Below are 27,512 nucleotides of genomic sequence, written 5' to 3'. Positions count from 1 at the left end.
AATAAAGAAACTTCAAAGGTTTGTTTCCTCATCAAACTTCTTACCAGCACTTGGAGGTAAGATACCATTTGATGGTAATAAAGAAACTTCAAAGGTTTGTTTCCTCATCAAACTTCTTACCAGCACCTGGAGGTAAGATACCATTTGACGGTAATAAAGAAACTTCAAAGGTTTGTTTCCTCATCAAACTTCTTACCAGCACTTGGAGGTAAGATACCATTTGACGGTAATAAAGAAACTTCAAGGGTTTGTTTCCTCATCAAACTTCTTACCAGCACCTGGAGGTAAGATACCATTTGACGGTAATAAAGAAACTTCAAAGGTTTGTTTCCTCATCAAACTTCTTACCAGCACTTGGAGGTAAGATACCATTTGATGGTAAATAAAGAAACTTCACCATCTTCCCTTTTGACTTGGCATCTTTGAAAGAGTGTCATATGGGCCCGCGCTCTTTTGAGGGGGTAATGACTTTGTTTGAAGGCGGACGAACTGTTTTTTGGGGTGAAAACCAACATTTATTGTCCTCTTGAATGTTTAACAAACAAACTGTCTTTCCTTGGGGAACGACTACCATTTGTTGACTCCGCTGGGGATCATGAACTATCTTCTGGACGAAGACTACCATCCACTGATTCTGCTGGAGAATCATTTGTCGATCTGCTGGGAGATTCTGAATTATTTCCTTTGACGAAAAGTGGCATCTCTTGACCTTGCTGGGGAAATACCAAACTGTTTTTCAGGAGGAAAAACTGCCACTTGTCAATTATGTCGAGGAATCCATATTTCTTAGAGAAGAGAAACCGCTTATCGACCCTGTAGGGAATTCCAAAATGCGAAACAGACTATCTTATCTGAAGAAAACTGTCGACTGTCGCTTTTGCGGGAGAATCTCGGCTGAGGAATTCCAAAAGTGAACAAACTATCTCTTTGAGGGAGACTACCATCTGTTGACTTGCTTGGGGAGATCCTTGTGTATGAACTGTTGTCTCGAAGGTAAAAGTTTCTCCGGAACTTGCAGGGGAAACTTGAGTTCATGCCTTAATGACTTACGCATTCATAGGATCAAAGCCTGACTCGACTATGCAATTATGATGTAATGTATGCATGAATATTATGACAATGAAAAAATGTAAAGTGAATGTGAATAGAATTGTCGCGGATGTAATATCCTATGATACGACTTGAATTCTTGTTGATCAGAAGATGTCCTCTTCTTGTAGTTCGAACTCTGTTGGGAATATCTGGTTATCAGTTGTCCGCTGTCCGAAGTGAGTAATATGAATTGAAGTAAAGATCCGTCATCGCGAGATGTTCGCAAAGCAACCTCATGGGGAAATCTTGATTCCCGGAGTCTCAACCGTTCTCAGAGCAGCTGTCTGCATTCTTCCTATTGTTCGTAAACCTTAGAAAGAAATTTCACCTTTATTTTTGCAAGTAAATTCATTTTATTTTATGAAAACATTTGTTTCAAGAAAATGACTGTTTAAACTTAAAATGCATTTCAAGAAACTGAATAAGACTAGATTGCAAAGAAAAGCACAAGGCTCAAATTATTATTTATGGAATGGTAATCAGCCAAATGCTTGATTCCATGGAGTATTTACAAAGTTGGAAATTGGTAATTTTTGGGAAAAGGGCTACGATGAAACGTGACGACCGTTATCTTTCCTTTCCACTCCGAGTTGCGCTGTATTCGTGCTTCGTAGAAGATGACCTACTGCTGATGAACACTCCGCTATGGATTTTGAATGATCAAGTTTGTCCTGAACACAGTTACTTGCCATATATCCCTAACTTTTGCGTAAACTACCCCTTTCGGGTTTTAAGTCTACCGGGATTGATTATTATATTTTTTATGTCTCTAACTTTTGCCTGAATCGCCCTTTCGGGTTTTCGATTCACCGAGACGCTCTTTTTTGCCTAAGCCGCTCTTTGCGAGTTTTCAACTTAGCGAGCTGTTCTTTTAATTATTTAGGCGAAGTATTTCTTGACTGCGTCGACGTTCACAGGACGGGTGAATTCTTCTCCATCCATAGTCGTGAGTATTAAGGCTCCTCCTGAGAAAGCTCTCTTGACCACGTAGGGGCCGTCATAATTGGGAGTCCATTTCCCTCTTGAATCTGTGAGAAAAGATTGAATCTTTTTGAGTACAAGGTCGCCTTCTTTGATTATGCGAGGTCGAACCTTTTTGTCCAAAGCTTTCTTCATTCTTTGTTGATATAGCTGTCCGTGGCATAAAGCTGTCATGCGCTTTTCTTCGATTAAGTTCAATTCATCGAATCTGCTTTGACACCACTCGGCTTCTGTTAATTTTTCCTCCATCAAAACTCTCATTGATGGGATTTCAACCTCTATTGGTAGGACTGCCTCCATGCCATATACAAGGGAGAAAGGAGTTGCTCCAGTCGAAGTACGTACTGATGTACGGTAACCATGAAGAGCATACGGGAGCATTTCATGCCAATCTTTGTAAGTGATGACCATCTTCTGAATGATTTTCTTGATGTTTTTGTTAGCTGTTTCTACAGCTCCATTCATCTTTGGTCTGTAAGGAGATGAGTTGTGATGTTCAATCTTGAATTCTTCACAAAGCTCCTTCATCATTTTGTTATTCAAATTTGACCCATTGTCAAGGATTATCTTGCTAGGAATATCGTAGCGACAGATGATGTGATTTTTGATAAACTTGACGACAACTTGTCTTGTAACGTTTGCATATGAAGCTGCTTCGACCCATTTGGTGAAATAGTCTATGGCTACCAAGATGAAGCGATGTCTGTTGGACGCTTTTGGCTCGATCATTCCAATCATGTCGATTCCCAACATGGAGAAAGGCCAAGGGGAAGAGAGTATGTTGAGAAGAGATGGTGGCACATGAATTCTATCGGCGTAGATCTGACATTTGTGACACCTCTTTGCGTACTGGTAGCAATCTGACTCCATTGTCAGCCAGTAATATCCTGCTCTCAGTATTTTCCTTGTCATGGTATGTCCATTGGTGTGAGTACCAAAGGAACCTTCATGTATTTCTCTCATGAGTGCTTCTGCTTCTTTTCTGTCAACGCATCTGAGCAGAACCATGTCGAAGTTTCTCTTGTACAGAACATCTTCATTCAGGAAGAATCTACAAGTTAACTTCCTCAAAGTCTTTCTATCTTTCTTTGACGCTCCAAGAGGGTACTCTTGCTTTTGAAGAAAGTTCTTGATGTCGTGATACCATGGTTTGTCGTCGATGATTGCTTCTACTGTGAAAACATGAGCGGGCCTATCCAGGCGCATAACATCGATCTGAGGAATGTCATTCCAATGATTTATCCTAATCATGGAAGAGAGTGTGGCTAATGCATCAGCCAAATTATTTTCTTCACGAGGAATGTGATGAAAATCTACCCTATCGAAGAATGGTAACAATCTTCTTGCGTAGTCTTTGTAAGGAATTAGTCCTGGTTGGCGTGTTTCCCATTCTCCTTTGATTTGATTGATGACCAAAGAAGAATCTCCGTATACATCCAAGTGTTTGATTCTTAGATCCATGGCTTCTTCGAGACCCATGATGCAAGCTTCATATTCGGCCTCATTGTTTGTGCACTTGAAAGTTAATCTGGCAGTAAATGGAATATGGGTACCCTGAGGTGTAACAATGATTGCCCCAATTCCTCGTCCATAAGCATTGACAGCTCCATCAAAGATTAAGCCCCACTGGGATCCTATCTCAGGTCCTTCGTCTGGTAGTGGCTCGTCGTAATCTTTCATCTTGAGGTACATGACGTCTTCGTCCGGAAAGTCGAAACTGGTTGATTCATGACCATTGAGTGGGTGGTGAGCCAGGTGCTCAGCTAGAATGCTTCCTTTCACGGCTTTCTGTGCGTGATACTCAATGTCATATTCTGATAACAACATCTGCCAACGGGCAATTCTCCCGGTTAAGGCAGGCTTCTCAAAGATGTACTTGATTGGATCCATATGAGAGATCAAACAAGTAGTATGTCGAATCATGTACTGGCGGAGACGTTTGGCAGCCCAGGCCAAAGCACAACACGTCTTCTCGAGCATGGAGTAGCGGGATTCACAGTCAGTGAACTTCTTGCTCAGTTAGTAAATGGCATGCTCTTTTCTCTTTGTCTCGTCTTGCTGTCCAAGGACACAACCCATGGAATCTTCTAAGACGGTTAAGTACATTATCAAAGGTCTTCCTTCCACTGGAGAAGACAAGATGGGTGGTTCGAGCAGATATTCCTTAATGCTGTCGAACGCTTTCTGACAATCATCTGTCTATACGCAACTTTGATTTTTCCGTAGAAGTTTGAAAATAGGAGCGCAAGTTGCAGTCATGAGATATATGAATCTCGAGATGTAATTTAGACGTCCAAGAAATCCTCTAACTTGTATCTTGGTTCTGGCTGAAGGCATTTCTTGAATTTCCTTGACTTTGTCTGGATCTACTTCAATTCCTCGTTTGCTGACAATGAAACCAAGGAGTTTTCCAGAGTAGACACCAAAGGTGCACTTGTTGGGGTTCAGGCGAAGCTGAAACTTCCGTAAGCGTTGAAATAACTTTGTCAGATTCTGTATGTGATCTTCTTCATTTTCTGATTTGGCAATCATGTCATCCACATAGACTTCCACCTCTTTATGCATCATGTCGTGGAAAAGTGTAGTCATGGCTCTTTGATAAGTTTCCCCTGCGTTCTTTAGTCCAAAAGGAATAACACGATAGCAGAACGTGCCCCAGGGGGTGATGAAAGCTGTTTTTTCTATGTCTTCAGGTGCCATTTTGATTTGGTTGTATCCTGAAAATCCGTCCATGAACGAGAAAACTTTGGATTTTGCTGTACTATCTACCAACATATCAATATGTGGTAAAGGAAAATCATCCTTAGGGCTAGCTTTGTTCAAATCTCTGTAGTCGACGCACATGCGGAGTTTTCCGTCTTTCTTAGGAACGGGAACAATGTTAGCTAACCACTGAGGGTATTCTGAAGTGACGAGGAAACCTGCGTTGATCTTCTTTTGAACTTCCTCTTTGATTTTCATGGCCATCTCCGGATGAGTTCTTCTTAATTTTTGCTTGACCGGAGGGCATTCTGCTTTTAATGGCAAGTGATGCTCCACTATACTGGTATCCAACCCTGGCATATCTTGATAAGACCAAGCGAAGACATCTGAGAATTCTTTGAGCAGCTGTATCAAACTCTCTCTGATCTCTGAACTGAGCGAAGCTCCAATCTTAACCTCTTTTCTGTTTCCATCGGAACCAAGGTTAATGATCTCTAGAGGCTCATTGTATGGCTGAATGGCCTCTTCCTTTTGTTGAAATAATCGTGAAATTTCCTTTGATATTTCTTCGTCTTTTTCTTCCTCTGCCTCGAATACAGGAAACTCAAAGCTTGGAGAAGTCATACGGTCGTTCGTTTCAACGGGGTATTTTATGATTAATCTGCATATGTGTGATAAGTTTTATTTAGACAACGAGGGAAGACTCGGTGTATGCAGTTAATGGAATATTTGATGTTTTTTAAGGGTATTTTTTTTTAGGATTACCAATTTCCGAAAAAAGAAAAGGAAAAACTAAACGAAGGAACAAAATGACATTTTTATTTATTGACAGTCATTTCTTGAAACAAAGACCCTATAAAACAAAACTCTATTGCTTTGGGCGAAGCAAAGAGGGACATTTTCCTAAGAAATAGTAAAATGCAAAGCCCTATGAAACATCTCTTCACCCTGGGCTATGGTGAGAGGACAAAATAACGGTGAAAGTTCCTACTTAGGAGTGCGAACAACAGTTGAAACTTCAACAACTGTCCAGTAGTGGCGAACCCCATTGTGCACTAAGTAATCCGGAACCTTAGGCTTAAGCTGGCCTGTGGTAGGTCTTGATTTACCAACCACTGTCTTTGCAACACTCAGACGATCTTCTTCTACTTCAGCAGACTGAGCGGTGTGAGCATACCCATTTCCAAGTGGAGTATGTCGGTTTTTCTTTTGAGGAAACTTCCAATCTTCTGAATGGAGAGACTCGTTGTCGGAGACACTTTCGAGATCATCCTCTTCTGTATTTTGGTCTTGCTCTTCTCCCAAGATGGCATTGACTAGATATGTGAACTCTAAATCCGTAGACTCGGAAGGTGACTTGGGGATATAATCCTCAATGATGACTTCACCAGTCGATGATGAATAGCAAGGGTTATACATCTCTTTTGGCTGAGAGAGGTACTCATAATCAATGTTCCATCCAGTTGGAACAATGTCTTCAAGAGAGATTCTTGAACTTTCAGGAGCGGAGTATTTTACCATGTAGTCTAATTTTCCGCTTGGTTCTCCTAATGTATCCCAAGTCTCTTCGGGGATAGGAGGAACTTCTTCTGATGAACCATGACTTCTGGTGGTGAAGCTGTCAGTAACTTCATCACTGCTTGGTTGAGTCTTACTTTCAGATCCTTTAGTCGGATAACAGCAAGGTGAATCAGACTCTGATAGGGCTATGTATCTTGCCTCGAGAAGGTAGGACATACATTCCACTTCAAAATTCTCATCGGTGTCTTCCGTACCGATGGTATTGACTGTTTGTTGAACAGGTTGAAGAAAGCCTCCACTGCAGAAAGTTTCTTGAATAGGGAGAACTACCTCAATCCCTGGGATAGCTTTTGATGATGTCGGAAAGAACCCAATTCCTATTCTGTTCTTGTTGTTGGTAGGAATATTAATGTGCCCCCAACCACTGGTAGTGCCATCCTTTACAACTTGGATTGCATCTTTGTATGAAGAGATAGACACTGCTTTCTCCTTTCCTTTGTCTAAGGAAAGTGCTTGGAATTTAGTTCCAACAACTTCTTTTGGTTCTATGTCGGAGAATGATGACAGGTTGCTGACGATCAGAGCTCGTTCTCCACATACGGTTACCAATTTGTCATTTCTTATGAACTTCAGTTTCTGATGAAGTGTTGAAGTAATTGCCCCAGCTTCATGAATCCATGGGCGACCTAGCAAACAACTGTATTGTGCTGGAATGTCCATAACTTGGAAAGTGATTTTGAACGTCTGAGGTCCAATAGTTATGGGAAGATCCACTTCTCCAAAAACTGACTTCCTTGATCCATCAAATGCTTTGACGATGACATGACTTGTCCTCAATGGGTAATCTTCGAAAGATAATCTTGATAATGTTGATTTAGGCATGACGTTGAGAGAGGATCCGTTGTCTATTAGGACTCCTGTGAGTATATCACCCATGCAGCCAACTGAGATGTGAAGTGGAAGATTGTGGTCCACTCCTTCTTCAGGAAGATCTTCGTTACAGAAACTTAGGTTAGTTCCGGCGGAGATGTTGGTAACGATGTTGTTGAATTGGCTTATAGTAACACTTGGTTCTACGAAAGCTTGTTCCAAAACTTTCTGTAGAGCTTCCCTATGAGCTTCAGAACTCAATAGCAGGGAAAGAACAGAAATCCTAGACGGAGTATGTAGTAATTGATCTACAATGTTGTATTCACTCCTCTGGATTAACTTCAAGATCTCATCATTTTCTTTTGCTTGAACAGCATTGGTCGGATGATCGTCTTGCCTATATGGTACTTCCTCCGAAGGTTTCTCCATATTTTCTATTGTTCTGTTGAAGACTCGTCCACTTATGGTGACTCGACTAACATCAGCAATGTTGACAACAGACGGTAATGGTATTTCCTTACCATTTTCAATGAATGTAGCGTTGTACTTGTATGGTATAGCCTTGTCAGACTCATACGGTACAGGACCTGGTAAGTAGATGACTAGTGGAGCAATTGCTGTCTTCGTGCTGTCATACTTAACTTGCATTGGTTCAACTTGATTAATTTGAGGAGATACGGTAAAGACTTCATCATCTTCTCTGTTGGCAAGAACAGTAATGGTATTGTCATCCATCAGCTTTTGAATGTCGTTGCGAACACGCAAACATCCTCGTGAATTTCTTCGACAAATTTCGCATCTACTGTAAGCTTGAAAATCTGTTCCAAAGTAGGCAAGTCCATTTAAAGTTTTATGGAACCTGACTACCGATCCTTCAAGATCTTCAACTTTGTAGGTTTTGTATTCTCCTGGACATCCTTGAACCATGTTGATGTCATGCTCAGTTCTGACTCGGATGTGTTGAATCCATCCTAAGTCCATTTGTTCTTGTAATGCAGCTTGAACTACGGCACATCCTTGATTATTCTTTAGACAAATTTCACATGTGAAGTAGTTGTGAGGTGGTACATGACCGTACCCAGCTTGTTTAGCGTGCATCTTGACAAGATTTTCCCCTATCTGACGAATGTCATAGATTTGAATGACATTGGGGTGTTGATCTATCAGATTGACCGAAGCTTCTTTATGCTGCGGCAAAGGATTTGCTTGGACGTTTGGATTAGTATCTTTGAAGGATAGCATTCCGCTCTTCACTAATCGTTGGACGTCGACCTTGAAAGGGAAACAGTTCTCAATATTGTGACCTGGTGCCCCCTGATGATAGGGACAAGATTGGTCAGCCTTATACCATGGTGAGGAACTGTTTGTAGGATTTGGAGGACTCCTTGTCTGAATGAGTCCTTTTGCCAGTAATGTTGGAAATAATTCTGCATACGGCATTGGTACGGGGTCAAAGGCAGGATACCTTGGAGCCCGATTGTTGTAATTTGGAGGTCGAACCTGCTGCTGAGGTTGCTGCGACCTTTGTTGAATTTGTTGTTGCGAAACCTGAGGTTGATAAGCTGGCGCTGAGTTAACAACCGGAGTTATTGTTGCAACCTGAGGTTGGAATTTCTTCTTGATTTTGTGCAAGACATTGCTGACATCTTGATCCTTTTTCTTATGGAAAGAACTTCCATACTTCCTTGGACCAACAGAAGATTCTGGTTCTTTGTTCAAGCGTCCTTCCCGAACTGCTTCTTCTAAACATACACCCATGTTTACCATCTCGGTAAAGTCACTTGGTGCACTTGCAACCATTCGTCCGTAGTAAAATGGACTCAAAGTTTTGAGATAGATTTTTGTCATTTCTTTCTCTTCAAGTGGTGGACAAATTTGAGCAGCAACTTCACGCCATCTCTGAGCGTATTCCTTGAAGCTTTCTCTATCCTTTTGAGTCATGGCCCGGAGTTGATCTCTGTCGGGAGCCATATCCAGATTGTACTTATACTGTTTGACGAAGGCCTCTCCGAGGTCTCGAAAAGTACGAATCTCTGAACTGTCCAAGTTCATGTACCATTTGAGTGCAGCACCAGTCAGGCTGTCTTGAAAATAATGAATGAGCAATTGTTGATTATCAGTCTGAGTTGACATTCTTCGAGCGTACATCACAAGATGACTTTGTGGGCATGAATTCCCTTTGTACTTCTCGAAATCTGGTATTTTGAATTTGTGAGGAATCTTAACATTTGGAACCAGACAGAGGTCTGCAGCATTCTTTCCAAATAGATCTTGTCCTCGGAGAGTCTTGAGTTCCTTCTGCATTTGCAGAAACTGTTCCTGGAACTCGTCCAATCTATCATACACGCCAGCATCCTCACTTGGAGCGTGATGATATACTTATCCGCCCTGCGGGGGAAAAGTATGCATAATCGGTCGTGGAGAAGCCATGACAGCAGATCTTGGAATCTCAGCATTCTGTTGTGCGAAACCCATTGCCGTTGCTCTTGGAACTTCAATTTCCAGAGGTTTGTAACCCTCCGGTGGACGTATATCCATGGTGACTTTTGGAACTTCAGAAGCTGGAGGTATGTACCCTTCTGGAATAAATTTATACGGCATGCCCCAAGGTCGATCAGGCGGCATGGTATACTGAGGAACAGGAGTAGAAACAATCTCGGAAACCACAGTCCTTTGCGGTTCTTCTGGCGTTGGTCGATTCTGTGCAACTACCAGGGCTTCTACCATACTATTGAGTCTTTCAACAGTACCTTTGAGAGTATTAATCTCTTCTCTGAGTTCTTCATTCTCTTGCTCAAAGTCTTCCATTCTTTTCTTGCGACTTGAACGAGTGTTGTATGGATGAGACAGCTTGAAAGTCTTGGTTCACCTCCTTCTCCTCCTCTCTTTCTGGAGAAAGGAAAGTTACTATTAGATCTGCGACAATTCTCGTGTCAGTGTGTCGCTACCGCGAAAATTAACAGAGCCGCCACTAACATATTTATCCTGAAAAGGAAGGGAATGCCAGCAAACCACAAAACAAAACAACGGTCTCACGACCAGAGAAAAAGGGTAAGGGAGTCGGTTACGCGAGGGGAAGGTGTTAGCACCCCTCGCGCCCATCGTACTCGATGGTATCCACGCCTGTGTCTAAACCTATGGGTGTGTAAGCAAATCTACGCTAATCTGGACTAAAATGCATGCAGAATGTAGGTAAAAGAAAGGATTATGCTCGCACGGGCCCTACCCCGCTGCCTACGTATCCGTTTTGCGGAATCAGAGGTACCGTAGCTCGGCTAACTAATTTCTGTTTGTTTTGTGTTTTTTAGGTGAACGAGTTACATCACACTCCGCGGCTCGACCTTTGGAGACTTATGCTTGGGAATGGAGTGGAAATAACAAGCTCTTAAGAAAAGAAAATCAAAGAGTGTGGTTTGTGTTTTAAAAGATGCATGAGGAAGACCTAAGCTAAGGGGGAAAGCTTGCTACCTAATGTTATCATACAAAGGGTACAAGTCTATGCTAAACTATCAACCTACGAGGGAAAAGGGGAAGCACACAAGAATATCACACAAACGAGCATCCGCTCGTAAAGCAAACAAACCCAACGGTACTGACCGAATGGTAGAAAAGCGGTCCCGCCGTAGCCAAGGGGAGCAACTCAACCCAAGTCAACCAAGCATTAGACCTCGCGAAAATGATCGGGCCATAGACAAGAGGGCGGACCCCTCTCAGCAACCAAGCCGTCACGGATCATAAAGGAAAACGGTGCGTGCGTACACCGAGCATCAACGTCGAGCGACGTGAGCTATAGGAAAGGCGGGGGTCCGGCTGCATGAACCCTTTTCCTGACATACTCGATAACAAGATCTTGTGCAGGTTCAGAAGCGAGCAACGCGTAGCGTGCGCTTACTGAACAGACTCGATTAGACTAGGCGGGGGTTGATTGCTAACCCTTTCCGCATGCCTTCCATGAGGACTTAACGGAGTGCCATATAGGACTTATTACACCGTGACTCCCTGCCGCAAAGCACAAATGTAAACACACCAACAAAAATAGAGCGTCTTTCGAGGGCTTGGCCAGATGCATGTCTAGGTCCTACTTCTCATGTTAAAGGATGATGCAAGAAAGCGGTAAAAGGGACCAGGAGACAATACCGAGCGGATAGCAAATCCGCAGTGAGCTAGCAACGCAAGCAAAGAAGAAACTTCACGTAATCTAACATCCAGCATAGCCGGGAGTCCAGCATAAGCGTCAAAGCGATGCGGTGTGAAAATAAATCACAACCGCTATGTGGTGCGTATCAAACACAACCACACAAGCAACTTGCAAGAGAAACACAAGCCAGACGATACAGGAATATACATCTCAATGAATGAGAGATCAGGTGAATCGCATCGGGCATAAGTTCGTGTCCCACAAATAAAGTGGAACACGATGCCAATCAATCGCACCGGAAGCGAATTCGTGTCCCACAAGTAAAGTGGAACACGAAGCAAGTCGAATCGCAATCAAAGGCTCTCTCGAAGTACCTCGCACATCTCAACAACCAAATCAGTAATAACAAGGAGGCACGCATCGCCATAGAAAATAATAGAAATTAAATTCTAAGTAAATTCTAAAACAAAATTTAACAAGAGCAAATTGTTTTTTTGTAACGTTTTTATCAAAGAATTAGAATGAAACTAGGTAACAAAACATTTAAATTCTAACAAGAAAATAATACATGTTTTTGGTTATTTTTATCATGCAAAAATTTAACAAAATGATTGTTTTCATGCATTTTTCTATACTAAAAATAAAGGACAACAAACTAGTTACAAAAACTAAATCTAATATGCAAAAAAATGAATACAGGGGGGTTTTATGTGAAAATAAGTGGTGCAGGAAGCAAATCAGGCGCTACAGCCCAAAGAATTGGCCCATCAGAGTTTTGTTTGCAAATTCAGAAAAAAGTGAGAGGCGTATGGGCCTCTCTGGGGTGTAGACAGCAATTCATGCGCAGGCCCAAGGAGATGATTTTGATCCATTCAAAATTAATATGATCCAGATTCCAATTTCTCAGTTAATATCCAGATTTCCTTTTAATCCCACTTAATATCAATTAATCAAATCCATTAACTCCCTAATTAATCCCCATTAAACACATAAACCTAAAACTATTTGAGTTAATAACAGAAAAGGAATTAGGGTTAGAAATTTGTGACCATCAGACTCGTTCTTCTTCCCTCTATCACTCAAAATGCGGCGGTGGACCTTCCTTCTCCGGCGACATCTCCGCACGCCGCCGATTCCGTCTCATCTCCCTCATCGCTCTCGCTCTATCCGGACTCTCTCTCTCGATCTTATCTCGACCGAATCAAGCTCGCTCACATCTCTCATCTCTGTCTACGATGGAGGTTGCTGTGGATGCGCCAAAGAACGGTTAAATGAAAATTCTTTGAGATGCGAGGATTATGAACGATGAAACAAGTTGTTGCAGGTCCGTTGAGGATCGATGATGGACAGGTGCTCAATGTTGTGCCGTTACCGTGTTGATTCGAAGCAAAGAGCCAAGGTGATAACGCCGTGACGATGCGAATGAACTTGTAGGTTTGTGATTCGGTTTCTTCTTCCAATTCAGTTTTCACTTCTGCGATTCCTTCTTCTGTTAACGTTTCTGGAAATTGTTCGATTCGAGGTATCAACACGGAGAAGTGTGAATTATCGATCGTGATGTTGTGCGATGTTGTTGAAGATGTTGATTCAAAGACGATGATGAACGTGCAACATGATTCAGAATCTGGTGAAGATTGATTGATGAAGGTGAGTTATCAGTGAATTGGTGAAAGCTTTTTTGAGTTGTTGTGAAGGTTTTCTGAATTGTTTTCTTTGTGTATGAATTGCAGGGAGAGTGAGAAATTGAATCGAGAGTATGGTGATGAAGATGATGAATAATTGCGATGAAGAAGTTTGTTTATGTTTTCAGATTCAAGAATCGGTAGAGGTGATGAATTGGTGGTTTTTGTGAATGATGAAGATGGATTGAAGAACGAAAGGGAGGGAATCAGGAGAATTTGTTACAGGTTCGTCCCCTCTTCTCTGTTCTGAATCCCCTCCTCTCGTAATTCTGTTATTGATCTCTTGTATTGGTTAATCGACTGAACCCGGTTCAATTGTGTTGGATGCAGGGCTGGGTTTTTTTCCTGGTTTATTTATATGCAGCAGTTGGTTCGGTTATGCAGGTGTTAGGTGCAACGTTTAATGCAGCTGCACCAGTTTGGTTACGACGGCATGATGCAATTTTGGTTTTATTTTGTGCAGGGTCGGTTAGCAAGTGCGGTTTTGAAGCTTCCCCTTGCCACATGGTTCATACGTGATCTTAGTTGAAGAAAAGAAAAAAACTGACATTGGAATTTTATTGAAAGATGAATGAATGTAAACTTGAAGGACTATTAAACTTGAATGGACTAATATTTGAATTCTCTTTTTGTGTAATGATTTTTTTTGTAACAAAATCTTCTCTTTTTGAATGATTTGAATGATAATTTGGATACCGACTTTCACCTCTTGAATTCCAACTAAAATTTGAACCAACACTTCTAGTTAATAAATCCCAAGAATCCATACACAATTGGTTAAGATTTTTTATTCATTCGATTATCTTTGACCTCAAACTTGCTTGAATCTTAATTTCCAAAGTCTGAATCAACTTGCAATTGAAGTAACAAGTATATGGTGGGAGCTAAAAAATTACATTGATCAAAATGAATGAACGATTCAATCCTTTATGCCATTGCACTTGTGTTTCAACCCACCAACACAATAATGCCTTGAAAGAATCCTCAAAGAAGATATGAACTGAAGCATGTACGAACACTTTGGCATCAAACCCAACGAACCTCAAATGTATTAGCGATTGTGGACACAGTGTATAAGAAACTCTTTAATAATTTTCTTCAATTTTTGAGAGACGAAATAAACGTCCTTTCATAACTTATAGCACAGAGAAAGAGGGCAAATTTTGGGGTGCAACATCTGCCCCTATTCAAACTTCTTGAACCTGACGAGTGAGAAATGAAAGTTTCGAACAGTTGAAGTGAAAGGAGATTGAATACTAGAATGAACTCGAAAATTTGCACTCTTGATCAATAGAAGATTCCATCTTGCAATAAGAAGGAATGTACCACCCCGCAAGCAGGGAGAAAAAACTTCAATTGATCTGGATAATTAAATAAGCTCCAACTTGCGATAAGAAGGAACGGGCACCCACAGGCAGGGGAAACACTTCAATTGATCTGGGCATCAAGAGAAGGAACATCTCGACTGATCTGAGTATCAGACGTAGCAGATGTCTCCGAACTTGCATCGGGATAGATTTCTTAAGTAGATCTGGGAATCGAAGGAGATACATCGGTTGAATCGGACATCAACAGGTAATAGGTATCTCTGATCTGGGAATCCTGATCTGGGAATCTGGGCAGACATCTCTTCTGATGCAATTAAATCATCAGGTAGATATTCCAACTAATCTGGGAATTAGCGGCTAGCTCCTTCGTAAGACCACGGGGATCCGGAGGCGGTTCCTTCAACTGAACTGGTAATCAGGATAGGAACAATATCTCTTCCGAACTGTGTACGCCGGGGAAAGAATGCCTTTAAATTGATTTGGACATAATGCCAGAAAATAAGTAGGACAATCTTCATCTGAATGAAAAAGTCAATCAGGCAAACATCTCCATCTGATCTGATGATATCAGTGGCTTGCTCCTTCGTAAGACCACGGGGATCCGGAGGCGGTTCCTTAAACTAATCTGAATCTGAATATTAGGATAGGAACAGATGTTTCTTCCGAACTGTGTACGCCGGGTAAAGAAAACATCTTCAACTGATGGTTAGGCATCAGGACTGGGCAAACGAGTTTCTTCTTCTGAACGAACTAAATCGTCAGGGAGTAGATATTTCCAACTGATCTGATGTATCAGAGGGCTTGCTCCTTTGTAAGATCTTGGGAGATCCGGAGGCGGTTCCTTCAACTGAAAGTCTGATTTATCAGGAATAGGAACAAATATCTTCCACCGATCTGGGGGCATCGGGAATAGGAATGTCTTTGAACTGATCTGAGCTATGCCAGAAAATATGTAGAACAATCCTCTTCTGATTCAAAACATCAGGATAAGCGCCTGTAATGACTAGGCGAATATTGCTCTCTAGGGAGCATTTGAATATGGATAACTTTCCTGCACAAAGAAACAGATATGATATGATTTATGCATGATGCGTGTATGAATGTGTATGGAATAACGTTTCCGAGAAGGAAGACGCTACACGCTTAGAGAATGCTATGCAAATGATGCATGATTCGAACGTTGCTTAGGGATACAACGGAGGAGCACTGATTTGCTAAAGAAGTCCTTGAGAGAGCATGGAACTCTGCGGGGAGGACAAGATGAGTGACCTGAAGTCACAATTGCGAGCTAACAAAGATGGATCAGAAATCTGCTGGAGATGATCAAATCTAGAGCTCTGGTTGGGGAATAAATCTTGCTTGGGGATATGAACATCCCATTTAACTGCTTAGGGAATACCCTGGCAACTTCACTGGAGAAGCAAATTCTCGACACACTGGGGATATGGAGATGTGAGCAAGTCATGAAGACAACTCTGATGAGGAGTGACAAACTTGCTGGTGCATGAAGCATTCCGTTGGGGAAGTCCTAGATGAGAACAGGTCTTGCTGAGGATGCAAATTACTCTTTGCTGAGGAAAGATTCAGTGGGGAAGATGAATACTTCTACATAACGATCCACTGGGGAGGTGAGAGATCTGCTGGGGATAAGGAACTGAGCATAAGAACCTTTGTTAAGACCATTCCACTGGGGAATAAGATGACGCTCTTGGGGAAAACAGGTCCATCTGTTGGAGAGAGAAGCGCTTTACTGGGGAAAGAGAGGCGTTTGGGCAAGGAACCTCGTTAAGAGCTTGCTGGGGAATCAGATATCATTCAATCAGGATTCAATCGGGGAGAAGATATTCCATCAGGAAATAAGGCTCCTGAAGCACGGAAATTGCATTGGGATGTGCTTTGTTGAGGAAATGAGAATTTTGGAACCAGCGCCTCGTCCGAATGTACTTAGCTGGGGAAGGAGAATCTCTCACTTGGCTAGGTCCGCCAATGCGTTGACATGGTATACTCGAAAGGATGTACCTACGAGGTAAACAGATGAAAATGCCCCAGGATATAGCATGACGTCTTCACGGGGTTTCCTCACATGGCAGAGAACGGTAATGCTCACCCACAATGGGCAAATGCAAGAGCAAACAGATTATCAGACATCTTAGCTTTGAAACTTTCCATACAAGCAATGGATTCAATGAGTTGACAAGCAAGCAGTGATTAGAACACCAAACAGGTATCGGTCCGAGTATCAAACAGGCATTGATTCTCCAAGGTAATGCCACCAGGAAGTGGGGTTAATGGGTCAAGCAAGTGTTGACTTCAAATGGACCAAACAGGCATTGGCTTTCATAGTGTTCTGCATATTCATGTTGATTTTAAAGATGCCAAACAAGTAATGAGCTTACAAACACATTGGGGTATATATGACAACTATCCGCATTTGTTGGAAATCCACGACACGAAGGTCGGAAATGAGATAAACTCACGACACGAGGGTCGGAAAGGAGATAAACTCACGACGCGAGGGTCGGAAAGGAATCAAACTCACAACTCGAGGGTCGGAAAGGAGATCAAACTCACGACGCGAGGGTCGGAAAGGATATAAACTCACGACTCAAGGGTCGGAAAGGAATCAAACTCACGACTCGAGGGTCGGAAAGGAAACAAACTCACGACGCGAGGGTCGGAAAGGATATAAACTCACGACTCGAGGGTCGGAAAGGAATCAAACTCACGACGCGAGGGTCGGAAAGGAATCAAACTCACGACGCGAGGGTCGGAAAGGAGGTAAACTCACGACTCGAGGGTCGGAAAGGGGGTAAACTCACGACGCGAGGGTCGGAAATGAGGTAAACTCACGACTCGAGGGTCGGAAAGGAGGTAAACTCACGACACGAGGGTCGGAAAGGAGATAAACTCACGACGCGAGGGTCGGAAAGGAGGTAAACTCACGACCCGAGGGTCGGAAAGGAGGTAAACTCACGACGCGAGGGTCGGAAAGGAGGTAAACTCACGACGCGAGGGTCGGAAAGGAGATAAACTCACGACGCGAGGATCGGAAAGGAGGTAAACTCACGATTCGAGGGTCGGAAAGCAAAGGAATCACAACACGAGGGTTGGAAACTCACGACTCGAGGGCCGGAAAGCAAAGGAATCACAACACGAAGGTTGGAAACTCACGACTCGAGGGTCGGAAATCAAAGGACTTGATGTCCACATAACAGGACTCTAGTGGAGGGATACCGATAACCAACGGTTGCAACCTCTGGAAGAGATTTTAAAATTGCACTGAAATGCAAAGAGATGCCACCAAAGATTGGACTTTCAGCCTCTGATCATTGAGGATGACGACCCTAATAGTTCTCAAGTTCATAAGTTGTTTAGCTCACACCTGAACTTTAAACTGAACACCTCCTGATGAGGATAAAATGCCAATGCATAGTGTCTTGCCCCAGCCTGTAAGGACTTTGAAGAGATTCGTCTCGTAAGGACTTTCTGATATTTGTTCATATCAAACTGACTTGCCCCAATATCAAGAATTTTGGCACCATGCCCCAGATTGCTCAGTATTTTGAGAGATTCTTCGAATCTTGACCTGATTGCCTCAGATTGTCTGAAAACTTGCTCGATAGAGTAATCAAACACTTTTGTGCCCCTGAGGGTTATCAGACTTTGAGATATTGATGCCTCTGCTCAACGGAGTTCTGAAGACAACTTGCCCTTCGGGAGGGATAAACTTTTCATCTGAAGTTCACGATGGAAACTTTCTTGATGTTAAGCACTTGTTCACATGCAAAGAATGTTTATTATGAGAAATATAATTCTAATGCAAAGAGCATGTTCGTCTTGAAGTTTAAAGAAACTTTTTGAAAGGATGTCGTAACATCGAGTTTTTTTGTGAAAGAAAGAAAAGATGGTGTGATACTAACCCAAGCGTTTAGCGGATCTCCTAGGAGTCAGCTTACCGTATTCTCGTGTATAGTCTGCTTTCGAATTAACCCATGCTTCAGTTAGGACTTTTCAGGGTTGTAACGTGGCCAGGTTCACGGTTTGAGAAAAAAATATTTTTAGGCTCAAATTATTTGGTGCCCACCCCCTTCATGATGTTCTCCAGTCCTAAGTTCAGTTAACTCGATGCGAGCATTCATCCTTCAAGAGGAGATTGAGTTGATTGAGGAGTCAATGAGGTCTTCTGGACACGACAGTCACTTTACCTTTTGTTTTTGGTGTCTGATCACACGACTTTGTTCTTTGCTAAGGATTCTTATTTTGTAATCCTTGCTTTGCTTTTGCTTTGCTTCTTTCGTTTCTCTAACTTTTGCCTGGACAAATTATTTTGAATTTTGAAGTCCAGCGGGATGCCCTAACTTTTGCCTAAGTCACATGTTTTCAAGTTATTGACTTAGCGGGCTCTTTTTCTTTTTTTCATTCTATTTTTTTTTTGAACAAGTCGTGTGACCATGAATCTCAGATTTGTTGGAAGTGACTGTGACTGCCTGAGTCTTTGATAGGTGAAGAATTACCATTATGGTATCGTTATCCTTTGACCTCCTGATTTAAGAGATAACTGTTGTGGATTTGGCTTTCCTCAATCTATTGAAAGATAGCCATTGTTGTATCTTTAGATGTGGTGCTCCTGATGAATTTTGAATGCTCAACCAGGTTAACTGAACACTACCCGGCCCCTAGGTTAAAAATAAGGTTTTTTTTATAGAGAAAAGAAACTCCTACTTCGAAGGCTCAGAAGGGTTAACGAAGGTTTCACTCCCTTATTTCTCCAGTGTTTGGGAATTTGAAACAATGCCTGTACATCATCAACAGGGTTCTACTCAAAAGCATATCATTTGAGGTTTTTGTTATTATGTTCATCATTCTCCCTACAGAGTTATCATGCTTTGTTAACAAGAGTTGAGTATCACAAAAAGCATAGAAAAACATATAAGAGCAAAAGCGAATGGATTTTCTTCAAGACAAACATATCCAATGCATTATGATTATAGTTCAAAAATAAACAAGTTTTACATGCAACAGTATTGAACAAACAAGAAAGCTTAAACATGAACATGCATGGTGAATTAGGAATTGCCAATGTTGAGGAGATCCTCTCCGTATGGACTTATTGCTTCAAAAGATTCGTTGTGTCAAAGGAGAACTTCAATGCTGGCCTTCAAGTGCGAATATGATAGCCTTTGAATCAACCAGGTCTTGAACCTTGTCTCTGAATGACTGACAACCTTCAATCAGATAACCAAGTGCCCCCGGAGTGGGAAGCACACCAAGCAATAGCATATGTTCCTGCATAACACTTTAGATTACTTCCCGGAAGAAGGTTTTGGCGAGGCCATATGAAAGTTGTAAGTGCTCAGCTTTAGGGATTTGAGTTGTGCCAGTAGTGCACAAACTCAAGATACAAGGCGTCTTGCTTATCCCTCGGTCGGGAGCCCTAAATAACAGCGACTGACGTTTGTGAATGCTTTAGGGATTTGAGCAGCCAATGATGCAAACTCAAGAACACGGAGTCTTGCTTATCCCTCGGTCGGGAGCCCTAAATATAGCTGCTAGATAGAAAACACCATCATGAATGGAGGAAACTTGTGTTACTATCAGCGAACAACAATAACCTCTGACGCTTGGATATCAAAGTCTTTACTTGGAACACACAATAGCCGTTGTGAAGGAAACCTCTGGCAGTACAGATTGCAAGTGATTCTCATGAGTTACTCCTCGAGGAAGAGCAAACATTCTACTTGCGGAAGATGAAATGGCATCATCCGTTGGAAACCATTATGAATAAACTAAAACATCTTTGCATCGAGCAAGTCCTGGACTCTTTGTACCTCCCCACCTTGTAAGGCTTGACATTACGATCAGGTGCCCCCAGAATGGAAAACACCGAGTATTGTCATCAAAATCAGGAGAGCTATCTGTGGTGAGGAAGATCTAAAGCAACCAACTTAAATTCCAACAAGCAAGGAAGTAACTCGAATACAAGGCACTGGGAGTACATCAGCTTGATTCTTACTCTTTCCATCTCTGTTGACAAGCAAAGGTTGCTGAAAAGGAAACTCCATGAGGAGGAGGTGACTCAGGATGTGAAGCAGAACCTTGAGAATAAGAGGTGTCTATATGAGCCACTTTTGATTACTGCTGGGCAGAAGATTCTGGCGAAGTCACACGGAATTCGTAAGTGCTTTAGGGATTCGAGCAATGCAAATGGTGCGATGCTCAAGATAGACAATGTCTTGCTTATCCCTCGTGCGGGAGCCCCAAGCAACTTCAATGATTTGCAGATCCTAACATCATAACCAGGTGCCTTAAGATAGAACTCACACCCAGTGTCATCATCATTAAGCAGAGAACTTGCAATCATCAATAAAGTACTGAGCTTAACCAGTTGCAAATAAAGCAAGCCATGGAAGCAAATGAGCATAAGACAAGTCTTCAAAAATAACCCCAACTGAGCTTTCCTCTTGGTCACCCCACAAAGTTGTTTCAGGACTGATCTTTGAACACAAAACAATTGCAAGTCGAGTCTGAAGAGAGTACCAAGTCTGAATAAGAGATCCTCGATCCTGAAAACCTGTTATGCATGGAATGTATGAGATGCATGATATGAATGCAATGCCATGTTCATTCGATTTCCAAGGAATCCTCATGTTTTGATTTTTTGAAAGCGAGAGATGAAAAAGCTCAACACGAGGCTTAAAGATACAATTCCTTGGAAATGAGAGGAACACGTATGCTAGTTATTTTTTGTACATCATTTTTTCGAAAGTAAATATGCAATGATGCAACATGGTGGGAACCGCAATACTGGATATATCTGGGATGCCGATAAATCACACGGCACAGGATCAAAGGTTCGGCATAGTTTCGGACCACCACACAAACCACAAGTCACCAACGGAGCAAGTTACCATCGGAACCAGAACATAAAGTCACCAATACACTGGAATAGAACATATATTACCACTCGAACAAGAACCATTGTACCCCATGCACAGGAACCAATAGTACACTCGAACAAGAACAGCGGTAACCCACGAACGAGAACAAAGGTAACCCACGAACAAGAACAGCGGTCACCAACAATGTACCTGTTATATGATCATTGATTCCCGCCCCACTCACGGGTAAAATCTAGGCCAAGGTAAGGTCATGAAACGCAGTATACGGTCCGCCCGAAGGTAAGCATCATCACAGCGCGGATGCGGGTGACGATAATACCTCCGTTTGAAACCACTACTCTGCTTGTGGTCACATAATCCATCCCGAGACGTACACCTCGAGACAAACCATGCTTCCACTCTATCCTAGGGTTCCTATGGTTCACACATAGCCTGGGTATTAGGCCTTTTACCTCTTGAAACATCCACCCAACAAACAGAGATCCAGCCAGTCCAGAATATGATGCAGAAAAGTAAAAGCGCACATAGAATGCAATGCAAACAGGTAAATATGCAAAGCAATAAAAACACCCAATGATAAACACACAAGCGCTAGGATCGACTCGCTGAGTCCGGACCAGCAACAGGTCAAGACGTCCCCAGCAGAGTCGCCAGCTGTCGCTACCGCGAAAATTAACAGAGCCGCCACTAACATATTTATCCGGAAAAGGAAGGGAATGCCAGCAAACCACAAAACAAAACAACGGTCTCACGACCAGAGAAAAAGGGTAAGGGAGTCGGTTACGCGAGGGGAAGGTGTTAGCACCCCTCGCGCCCATCGTACTCGATGGTATCCACGCTTGTGTCTAAACCTAGGGGTGTGTAAGCAAATCTACGCTAATCTGGACTAAAATGCATGCAGAATGTAAGGAAAAGAAAGGATTATGCTCGCACGGGCCCTACCCCGCTGCCTACGTATCCGTTTTGCGGAATCAGAGGTACCGTAGCTCGGCTAACTATTTTCTGTTTGTTTTTGTGTTTTTTAGGTGAACGAGTTACATCACACTCTGCGGCTCGACCTTTGGAGACTTATGCTTGGGAATGGAGCGGAAATAACAAGCTCTTAAGAAAAGAAAATCAAAGAGTGTGGTTTGTGTTTTAAAAGATGCATGAGGAAGACCTAAGCTAAGGGGGAAAGCTTGCTACCTAATGTTATCATACAAAGGGTACAAGTCTATGCTAAACTATCAACCTACAAGGGAAAAGGGGAAGCACACAAGAATATCACACAAACGAGCATCCGCTCGTAAAGCAAACAAAACCAACGGTACTGACCGAATGGTAGAAAAGCGGTCCCGCCATAGCCAAGGGGAGCAACTCAACCCAAGTTAACCAAGCATTAGACCTCGCGAAAATGATCGGGCCATAGACAAGAGGGCGGACCCCTCTCAGCAACCAAGCCGTCACGGATCATAAAGGAAAACGGTGCGTGCGTACTGTCGCACGCTCGCGAAAAATGATCAGAGTCGCCACTAATATATTTATCCCATAAGGGAAAGGAATACCAGGAAACCTAACAAAGGAAGGAACAGGGTCTTGCGACCAGAGAATCTAGGTACGGGAGTCGGTTACGCAAGGGGAAGGTGTTAGCACCCCTCGCGCCCATCGTACTCGATGGTATCCACCTATGTTTGTTTATATCTAAAGGGTGTGTACTATGTCTATGTCTAAATGCGAATGAATGCAAAATGTAGGGAAAATAAAGAATTGTACTCGCACGGGCCCTACCCCGCTGCCTACGTATCCTTTTCAGGAATCAGAGTTACCGTAGCTCGGCTCACGATTTTCTGTTTGTTTTTGTGTTTTTTAGTTGGGCGGCGTTAACGTTCACGCTCACGCATAAGGGATCGACCTAGGATGCGTACGAGCGGAAATAACGGTGCCCTTAGGTGCCAACCAGGCAAAAGAAAAAGAAATGATTGGTTTGTGTCTTTTAGCGTAGATGAGTGATGAACAGTTCCCAATACCGGGCCACTCACCACTTTCTCTACTTTGTTTTGAATCTGAACCATTGTTAGGTGTTTTATGTGTTTTTGGTTGTGTATTTTTTAAGGGGAATTAATCTGCGAGTCGAATCACATAAAAATGTATAATGATCGAGAAGCAGATTAGGGAATGAATCCCACTCACTTCTATCCCATTATGTAATGTTCGAGAAACAGATTAGGGAATGAATCCCACTCATTTCTCTCCCATTAATTAATGTTTGAGAAACAGATTAGGGAATGAATCCCACTCATTTCTCTCTCATTAAGTAGTGACCGAGAAACAGATTAGGGAATGAATCCCACTCGTTTCTATGCCACTAAGCGATTGAGAAATAGCTTAGGGAATGAATCCCACTCATTTCTCTATCGCTTTCTTAATGTGATTTGCCTCTTCCTTTTATTAAGTATTTTAAAAGAGTCGAAAAGAAAAAAGAATGCAATAGGGAACTAATCCTAAATTCTAGTCTAAGTTGTTATTTGGGAAACTAGCCTAAAGTCTGATGTTAACATGAGATAGATTCTAACAGAAACATACAAGTGATATTAACAAGGTGGGCCAAAAATAAGGCCAGAAACTAAGCAACAAAGTCACACAACAATTATACGAGACGAACATGGAGATAGTACAAAACGATTCAAGCATTAGTACAAAAATGAAACTAAAAAAATACTACTATTTTTATGCGTTTTTATGAAGGAATCAACCTAAAAATCTAACAAAATTTCAATGGTTTTTTTATCTTTATTACCTAAAAATACAATGAGAAAATTATGATTTTTATTGCTTTTTATCATCTATAAAACTATATCAAAAACTAAGTCAAGAATTCTAAATTCTAACAAAGAAAGTATGGGCTCAGGGGGGTGTAAACGGAGTATGGTGGTGCAGTAGAAGTGAGGGCGCAAGGCCCATAATCAGAGGCCCAGGGATCAGTTTTTGTTGTTGTTGTTATATGGTTTACAAAAAGGGCGTTATGGGCCATGGTGGGGGTGTAGTTAGCAATACTGGTGAAAGCCCAAGGGTATTGTTTTTTTGATCATATTTTCATTTATTATCAATTGTCCACAATAAAAATAAAAACGAAAAGAAAAAAAAAATAAAGAAATTGAATTGGGATTTAGGGTTATAACCTTGTGACCTTTGAACTTTTCGTGGAGCACTCTTCTTCTTCGCGCAAACGGCAAAGACGGCGGCGAAGATTACTCTACTCCGGCGAAATTCTTCAGTTTTCCGTCATGATCGGAAGCGAACACTCAACCTCCGTTCTCATTCTCTTGCTTTCGTCTCTGTCTCAAACTCTCTTCTCGTCTTCGACCTCTCCGATTCACTCAAAGTAACAGCCACCGGAGCCACTCCCTCCGACGGTGGATGCGACGGAAAATTCTGAAAGACCAGAGAACAGATTGATTCGATAACGATCTTGGCCTTTTCTTCCAATCGAACTCGGCGTTGAAACTTGTTGAATGCCTTTTGTCGCAGGTTGTAGAAGATGACGGCGAGTTATTGATGGAGTTGCAGTATGACGGTGAAATTGTACTTGAAGATTGATGTTACGATGTTGGTGAATTCATGAAGGGCGAACGTTGGATATGACGAGTGATGGCGATTCAGTTACAGGTTCGTTCTCCTTTTTTGTGCCACATCTTTTCTAACATCTCTCCTTTTTGTTACAATTTCTTCTGATTCTCTATTCTGTATGTTGTTCCGTGGATTCCAGGATGGAGAACGAAGAACGATAGAGTTGTGTTGAAGATGTGCGTTGAAGATGAAGCGCTTCTAGTTTTTGTGGTGATTGAAGAGGGTGAAGAGGTATTGAAGAAGATGGATCGAGAATTGGAGAAAGGTTGCAGGATGATGAAGATGGTGACGAATTGGTATGGTTCAGGAAGAGAAGGAAAAATGGTGAAGAGTGAGAAGTGAAGAAGAAGCGTTGAAGAATCTGACTGAGGATTATATAGAAGTTAAAGGTTAGTTCTTTTTCTCTCAACTTCTGCTGAATCTGTTATAGGTTAGTAACTGAAATGGTTTGAGTTATGTTAGGTTAGTTATAAGATGGTTGAGAAGTTAGTTATGAAAATCTGTTGGAGTTAGTTACGGTTGGGGATTCTGTTATGGTTAGTTGGAGTGAGTTTGGACAGTTTGAAAGTTGGTTAGAAGTCTGTTTTAACTGGTTGATTTCTAATGTGCAGGGCAGCTAAGGGTCCGAATGGTTTTCATTCTCATTTTGAATTGAAACTTGGAGGTAGAATGGTAATGTAATTACAGGGCAGGTTTGTTGTTAGCTGAAAGCACTTTGTGGTTTACATGATTGTATGGAATTTGGTTTGAAGTATGATGCAGGGACTTCGCTTGAAATGCAACTGGACTATTTATTGTGTAGGATTCGGTTTGCGGATACGTCAGTGACCTGTGTATGTATGAGGATGTTTTGACTTTGTACGAAATACATGAATGCATTTTTTTAACTGAGTTTTTGAATTGGTTTTGAGTAATATCAATATGGGTGTTGCAGGGAGCTTGGTTAGAAGTAGGTTGTCGGATTTGTTTTCTTTGCAGGGGCTGCAATGTTAGTTGTGCAGAGTTAGCACTTGGTGGATTTGGTCTCATACTGTTGGTGAGATATTTGGTAGATTTTTTGGTTTAGAACTGACAGCTTTGTGATAGGGCTGAATGTAAATGTTAGTTAACAAATAAACTGGATTTAGGGAAGTTAGTTTGAAGTTTGATTTTCTGGTTTTTGTTGGAACTGTCATGAACTGATCTTCATATATGTTATGTTGATTTTCAGGCAGTCATGGTTTAATTTGAATGTGAAACGGTTATGTGCTTTTCTTTATGTGAACTCTGCTTTGGTGTTATGGCATGCTGAAGGTGTTTGAATCGGTACCGTTCTCTCTTTTGCAGGTTGAGCACATGGTTACTTGGGACGGTTGAATGGATCTGCTTGGTTCTAAAATGTGAGCATGACGAAGGCAGCACGTCGGTCCAATGATTATGGGGACAAAAGATGTATCTATGTCAAGAAAGCTTGAAGATTGGAATAGCAAAGTGGGAATTGGGTCTAGAATAGGGTTAGGATATATTTTCTTCGCGTGTCTTCGATGGAGTGTAATGGTGTAATGACTTAGAATTAATTGTGTAATTGTGGATGAACTTTGAATGGTGTAACGGTAATTGTAATTGAATGGATGTATAGATCGAATGAACTTGGACTTTGGGTGAAGGGATTTGAAATGGGTGTATAGACACTCGACTTTTGTATTGACTTATATCTCAACCAAATACAGATGAAGTTTTACTTCTATTCTTTCCAAATTTGAATTTCTCTTCATGCTTCAATATCTACTATAAGTATAAAGTCTTTCAAATGAAATTACCCATATTCCATCTTGAATGAGGAGATCCACATGACTTAGTTAGCAAAAGTCAACCTTCCTAGGTTGACTTGTTGACCAAGTGTCAATTATCTTTAGATCTCTTTCCTTTTTCTGAATTCAAATGAGCAATTATCCTTTATTCCTCTCAATGCTTGACATCAAAAGAATTTGCACTTTAAACTTCAAATCCGCCATTAACCCAATATCTTGTCGTGGAAGAAACAAAACTCGAACAATGGTTGCCCACACGGAGATGAATCAATGCCCCAACTCAATTCATAGCATCGTAACTTAGGTCAAGCAATAAGTCATTTGAACAAATGCCTTCCAGAAGACATGTACCTATCACAATCTTGATTAAGTGTCAAACACCCCTTTTGAGGGAATGAATAACCTTTTGCCAAGGCTTGGATGAAATCCCACTTGCTTCGAGACCCTTAATCCCATGCTTTTAGACATTTTATTTTATGAATGAATGCAAAGGCCATGCAAATGCCCTGATGGGGGTATGCAGATGAAATGGGAAGTATAAGCCAGTTAAAATAAGGGGTAGGACAAATTTGGGGTATGACACGTACACCGAGCATCAACGTCGAGCGACGTGAGCTATAGGAAAGGCAGGGGTCCGGCTGCATGAACCCTTTTCCTGACATACTCGATAACAAGATCTTGTGCAGGTTCAGAAGCGAGCAACGCGTAGCGTGCGCTTACTGAACAGACTCGATGAGACTAGGCGGGGGTTGATTGCTAACCCTTTCCGCATGCCTTCCATGAGGACTTAACGGAGTGCCATATAGGACTTATTACACCGTGACTCCCTGCCGCAAAGCACAAATGTAAACACACCAACAAAAACAGAGCCTCTTTCGAGGGCTTGGCCAGATGCATGTCTA

The sequence above is a fragment of the Vicia villosa genome, linkage group LG5 (genome assembly GCF_029867415.1).
Source record: "Vicia villosa cultivar HV-30 ecotype Madison, WI linkage group LG5, Vvil1.0, whole genome shotgun sequence".
NCBI classification, from domain to species: domain Eukaryota; kingdom Viridiplantae; phylum Streptophyta; class Magnoliopsida; order Fabales; family Fabaceae; genus Vicia; species Vicia villosa.
This window is presented reverse-complemented; position numbering follows the sequence as displayed.